This window comes from Suricata suricatta, chromosome 6 (genome assembly GCF_006229205.1).
Source record: "Suricata suricatta isolate VVHF042 chromosome 6, meerkat_22Aug2017_6uvM2_HiC, whole genome shotgun sequence".
NCBI lineage: Eukaryota > Metazoa > Chordata > Mammalia > Carnivora > Herpestidae > Suricata > Suricata suricatta.
The window spans coordinates 82,070,772-82,076,771 of NC_043705.1; the positions used below are offsets into that span (position 1 = coordinate 82,070,772).

Here is a 6,000-nt window from a genome sequence, read left to right on the forward strand (position 1 = left end):
TTTCCATATAAGGAAAACCTACTTCATTTGCTTTATGCCTTTAAACTCTAGTCTACTGATGTGCTACACTTCCTGTTCTCAGTTCCATTATGGACTTGGTGCATTTTCATGCTCATTGCAGTGGGATTCAGGAGGGAAGATCAGTAAATGGTGTGTGCTCCATTTGCCATGGAGAATTTGAATACAAACCAGTGTCTTTTCAAGGACATAGATACTAAAGTGTTTCAGAAAAACATTTGCTTCTCGTTGCTTATTTTATCATTTGTCATTTACACTAGGTCTGTTAGGAATATTTTGAAGTGCTATTTAAAATTTTAAAATTAGTATTATATGATACTATACATTATTGTAATAAGGTGAGCAGGAGCATAAAAAACATCAAACCTAGCTCATCAGTTTTGGGTTTTCTTTTATCTTTATAAATAAAGAGTAGCATAAGTAAATAGCTATAAGTATAAATATAGTAAATATAGTAAATATATTTATCAACTATCATTTATATATTTTTATTTGAATCTCTTATCAAAATGTTATCACTTTCCAGTATTTTACCAGATTCCTATGTACTTTGGGCAAATGAGTCCAAATTAGAAAATTAAACTGTCCAGTAACTCACATTAAATACTTTACATTCCATTCAATTCCTTACAGTTATGTAGAACTGAGCCAAAACTGAATGTGTGGTTGCTTAACAGGATGCAGTAGAAAATGCATTCCTTTACCTAATTACAGCAGAGAAGTCATCTAGTCATTTTCCCCCTGAATACCAGCCAAATAAATCTGACTGAAATTTGTTGAAATTACTGATTGATCTTTCAGTTATCTGAGCCCTTTCAAAGAACTGTAAGGGACTTAAAATTAATCTGTAAGAGTAATACAGGAATGAAGTAACTTCATTAGAGAAATTTGATCTGAGGTACGAAATTCAGTCATATCTCTGTAGTCTCAGAAAATTTAACTTTTATTTGTCCAAGGTAACATAACAGTTCTACAAACCGTTATTACTGTCCTTCTCCCTTAATCAACCTAATTTTAAACATTAATTACAGCTCTATCTTGCCCCAAAAATATAATACTTTGTGCAATTGGCCAATTCAATTTGCCATGTAAGAAGACAGGTGTCTGGCTCTAACTTTTCCCCAGTAAGACAAAGGCAGAAACTAATATTAAGAGGCAAACATTATGGCAAGTAATAATAGAATTAAAAACCAATGAAAATTTTTACTAAAGCAATAAGTATATTTATTATGAGTTCTGCTAGAATTATTAAAGTTCCACAATCCATATACTAAAATGTCTGGTTTTGATGGTTTTTTTTTTACTTTATTTAAATTCGAGTTAGTTAACATAGAGTGTAATTATTAGTTTCAGGTGTACAATACAGAGATTCAACACTTCCATACATCACCCTATGGTCATTGCAACAAGTTCACTTCTTAATCCTCATCACCTATTTAACCCATCCCCCCACCCATCTCCTCTCTAGTAACCATCCCTGTGTTCTCTATAGTTAAGGATATGTTTCCTGGTTTGTCTCTCTATCTCTTTTTCCTTTGCTCATTTTTCTTGTTTCTTAAATTCCACTTATGAGTAATCATATGGTATTTGTCTTTCTCTAAATTATTTCCCTTAGCATTATACCTTTTAGCTCCATCCATGTAGTTGCAAGTGTAAAATTTCATTCTTTTTATGACTGAATAATATTCCATTGTACATATACCACATCTTTATCCATTCATCCATCAATGGACACTTGGGCTGCTTCTATATCTTGGCTATTGTACATAATGCTGCTATAAACATAGGGGTGCATGTATCCCTTTGAGTTAGTGTTTTTGTGTTCTTTGGGAAAATACCAAGTAGTGCTATTGCTGGATTATAAGTTCTATTTTTAACTTTTGGAGGAACCCCCATACTGTTTTCCACAATGGGTGCACCAGTTTAAATTCCTTCCAACATTGCATGAGTGTTCCTTTTTCTCCACATCCTCCCCAATACCTGTTGTTTCCTGTGCTGCTGCTATTAGTCATTTTGATAGATGTGAGATGATACCTCATTGTAGTTCTGATTTGCATTTCCATGATAATAAGTGATGATAAGCATCTTTCCATGTGTCTATTGGCCATCTGAATGTCGTCTTTGGAGAAATGTCTGTTCATGTGTTCCTCTTATTTCTTAATTGGGCTAGTTGTTTTTTGAGTGTTGAGTTTTGTAAATTTTTCACATATTTTGGATATAAGCTCTTTATCAGGTATGTCATTTGCAAATATGTAAGAAGTCTGATTTTGAATTCTAACCTTGATACTACTAGCTGTGTGACCTTGAGCAAATTACTTAAGATGTCCAGCCTCAGTACCCTCATCTTTAAAATGGGGATGATGATAAAGATGATGATAATGATGATGATACCTAAGTCATAAATCTATTGAGATGATTATATGAGGTAATAAAAGTAAACAATGCCTGGAATATGGTGAGTGCACAGTAAATATTAGCTGGTTATGATGATAATTATAATTATATTTAATTTTCAATCCACTAAATATTACAGTTCTAAATGTTTAGTATATTAATCTCAGAAGTCTCAGAAATTTGGATATCTTTCTTGAATTTAACTGATATTCAAGTGTTAGGAAAAAAGCTGATAATTGATTGTGATACAAAAGCTCATGAATTTCAGGATGGACTATGGGTACTCTGTATGTTGTCACTAACCAGTCATCGCATTGACTGCAATCAAGGGTGAGAAATGCTAGTGTTTTGGGAGGGGGTAGGGTAGAAGGGATGGGTTACTTCTTATAAGTGCCTCATCTTATTTTGGCCATTTGGCTGCCATTTCAGTTTGGGCAGAATGAGAACAAGAACTGCAAACAGCACACTGTGGAAAAGAAAAGTAAAATTTAAGATAAGGTGAGGTTTGTTGGCTTATTTAGGGGGTTTAAACCTCAAATATTTCAACTTCATATAAATAAGTTGAAGCTGCAAACTATATTAATCTCACTCTCAGTTGTAATAGTTTTTCAAGTTATCTCTTTAAAGGTGAACATAAATTGAAATCCAGTCTTTAATTAGAAATGATGGAAAATTAGGGCTTTACTTAAATATGTATAGACTATGAGCTACTTGTGTTTGGTAAATTACTCATCTAACAAGTATTAGGTACTCCATTTAAATGACTTTCCAGACATAACAGTGATAATCTAAGTGATATCTGATCAGGGAAAGGCAAAATCAACATGTACTTTTGAGGCCAGAAAAGATGAGGAATGACTCTTGAGTTATATTCTAGAGGGTGGGTAAGATTTATATATTGGTAGAGATGTGAAGAGGGAATTTGAGGTCTTGAGATCAAAATGAGCAGAAGATCTGAGTGAAGCCTAGGGAGAGTCTAGGATGATGTAGAGGTGAGATGATAAGCAGACACTGAGATTCTGGGTCTAATATTACAGGCAATTTTACAAGCAAGTCAGAGTTTTTCAAACAAGAGATTAAGAACGCGAAATAACTCTAAAATAATCCACTTCGTTAACTGAACAAACAAGAAATTGATAACAAGAAGTCTAAAAATAAAAATCTTTTCAAAAATATGATATAAAAATTATATTTTAAAGGCTTTAGATAGGAGAGAAAGGGAGGGGTAAGGAGGAAATGGGAGGAAAAAGAAAATATATTGACTAATTAACTATAAAATATCAAAGAGCAGGAAGAAAGGAGTCACTGAGACTTGAGCATGGTTATTATTGACAGTTTAGAAAGAAGCAAATTTTTTGGTTTTAATAAGTTCCTTTTTGAATTTGGTACATTTTAAATGACATGTGCCTGTTGAAATATGGATGTGAAGATAATAAACATTTTTCAAATCCTTCTCAGTGTCTAGTGCAGTGCTACAAGCAAAAAAGTACTTAGATAAAATGTATTAAATAAACTAATTTGAAGATTTTTATTTGAATTGTGACATTCTATCATTATGTGCATAACACAATTTGTATCACCAAAACAATGATTTTATTTTGTATAAAAATCGAGCAGTTTATAAAATATATGCTACTAAAGAACCATATGTTTAATTACACATTTTATCAAACTGACCTTCTTCTATACTCTTCATATGAAATAATTTCCAGAGACATCACAGTTTATAGCTACATTTAAAGCTCTATGGTTCCTTTCTAACCATTTCACTTCTAATAAGGAAAGCATAACTGGTTAAGTAATGGACTCATCACCTCACATAAGCAACTATAACATCTTACTGAAAAATTCACTAGATAATTTATGATATGCCTTAATCATCTAGAGAATTGTTTTAGTGATATGCAGTGACAGTTTTTAGATTCTAGTTCATTTTCTTATAACACTTATTAGGACATGATTTTTCATAATTATGTCTCCTAATAAACTTTCAAATGAGATATAAATTGAACTGTAAAGAGGTTTCAGTAATGTCAGACTGTCAGACAAAATATATCATTAGAGCTCTATTTAACATTTCCTTCAGAAGAAAGATTCTTGGAGAAGCATCCTATCATCTTGCCAGCATGGTTATGTCATATGACTAGTAATTTAAACTTCTTTGTAGTACATGATACCTTTGATCATTTTATAAGCACTTAGCTTAGTAGTGCCTAAGAACATAAATTACCGTCATGCAAAAACTAGTTAGAATCTAAAACCTGTCACTGCATGTGAGAAAAACCTCTCCAACAATTCTATGACTACATAGTTAAGACGTCATAAATTGTTTAGTTGAGTTGGCATAAATCTCACAGTGTACAAGGAGTAGAATGCTATATAAGGAAAACCTTAACAAATATTTTCAGTTACTGACATTAAGGAAGTGCTTATACAAATACATCTGGAATTAAAGGCTTAAGCACAGTCACTAAGTTACTGCTTTAAAAATTCTCTGGTAAGAACATTTAATCTGACTTTATGGAAGTGCTTAAGAATGCAGAAACTAGAGTATTATTCAGATCTGTGGACATTCAGACCAAATGTTCTGTGGTTAGTAGTAACACCCAGGTCATGGATGTCCTTCTTGATGATGATTTTTAATGAGGTGTATCCTTGATTATTTCAAGAAAATCGTTCTGTTTTTAAATTTATCAAAACATTTTAGTTGATGGATATTTCCTGTATGTAGTAATTCTTTAATCAATTATTTCCATTGGCTTATTTGAGACAAATAGGACTTACTTTCCTTAGTCAAGGGTTGTCTCATTTAAGTTTCAAATGTTCTTTCTTTGAGTCATCTGAAAAAGTTTCTGCTCACTTTATTCATCTTATTAATTGTTGTGCTTAAGTTTCCGGTCTTGATACACTTCTCAGGCTACAGCTACTGCACTTGTCCATTTATCATCAAGAGTCACAAAAGGTCTATTATTGGGTCACAGAAAGCTTATTAAGCAACTGCATGCACCCTGAGAAACTGTCATCATTAGACAATTTGGAGCTGGTAAGATAATTTAGGGAGTCAGGCACTTCTAGCTGCCAGATCTAATCTTTGGAAAGTAATGGCTGCTGCTTCACTTCTGTCTTCCAATTTTTTTTTTTTAACTAGACTTCACACCCAACATGGCGCCCAGTGTGGAACTGGAACTCATGACCCTGAAATCAAAACTTGAGGTGCCCCATGTCTTCCAAATTTTATGCAAAATTCTTGTGGCCAACTCTAACTCAAAGCCATACATGGAAAGAAGTTATAAGAAGCGTATTACCTGGTTTTATAGGCATTAATGATCCCATTGTCAGTGGAAAATGGAATACTAATAGTCTATTGCATGTAGTAGTAAAATAGTGATTTACATTATTACTCATATTTGCCTGTGATCAAATGATTACAGCTTTGGGTGGCTGAATTATTGTTCCCATCATATATTTTAATGGATATAAGGACTATAGTAGGGTTGGTTGATGATTTCTTTTTTTAATATCTTTTTTAAAGTTTATTTGTTTATTTTTTTTGAAAGTGAGAGTGGGGGAGGGACACAGAGAGAGAGA

At 32.7% G+C, this 6,000-nt stretch overlaps 1 long non-coding RNA gene across 1 annotated transcript in view; it reads right to left on the reverse strand.

The window, feature by feature from the left end:
- The window catches only part of LOC115294717, a 49,827-nt gene extending 44,518 nt beyond the window's left edge, over positions 1-5,309 (reverse strand). Inside the window, exon 1 of the long non-coding RNA XR_003910084.1 lies at positions 5,197-5,309. This is a non-coding gene — a long non-coding RNA (uncharacterized LOC115294717). The remainder of the gene's footprint in view (positions 1-5,196) is intronic.
- Between the last annotated feature and the right edge of the window lie 691 nt (positions 5,310-6,000).